This window comes from Microtus ochrogaster, chromosome 4 (genome assembly GCF_000317375.1).
Source record: "Microtus ochrogaster isolate Prairie Vole_2 chromosome 4, MicOch1.0, whole genome shotgun sequence".
In the NCBI taxonomy this organism is placed as follows: Eukaryota; Metazoa; Chordata; class Mammalia; order Rodentia; family Cricetidae; genus Microtus; species Microtus ochrogaster.
The window spans coordinates 32,301,095-32,301,607 of NC_022011.1; positions in this window are offsets into that span (position 1 = coordinate 32,301,095).

Consider the following 513-nt stretch of genomic DNA (forward strand, 5'->3'; position numbering starts at 1 on the left):
TGCGCCCTCCCCACGGCAGCCGCGTTGCGCGGCCGACCTTCCCGGGCGCGAGCCGCGGACCGGGCCCGCCTCCAGCATCTCCAACCGCTGGCCAATGGAAACCGAGGGCCTCGAGGGGGCGGGGATAGTAGGACGCCCCGCCTCCTTGGGGGCGTGGCTCTCGGCCCGTCGGCCCCGCGGAGCACCTCGCACTGGCTCCTGGCCTCCCGTGGGCGTGGAGAGGGAGGCGGGTCCTCGTGGTCCGTGCGCGCTGGCCCGCCCCTTGCGCAGCCGCGCCCGGCTCCGGGGAGCTGTCCTCCCAGCGGTCCTGAAATTCGTGCAGCGGACACGCTCCAGGTGGGCGTTTCGCCAGGCTGGGCCGCGTGCTCTGGTGAATTTTAGACTGTCCTTCTGGCTTCCCTAATCTTGCTCGGTTGAGAAGCTGGCTCAGGCACTAAACTGGTCTCCTTCAACAACTGTCGTGTAAGGGCGGCAACATTAGTCTGAGGTGGCTCGTCATTCCTCACAGTCCTT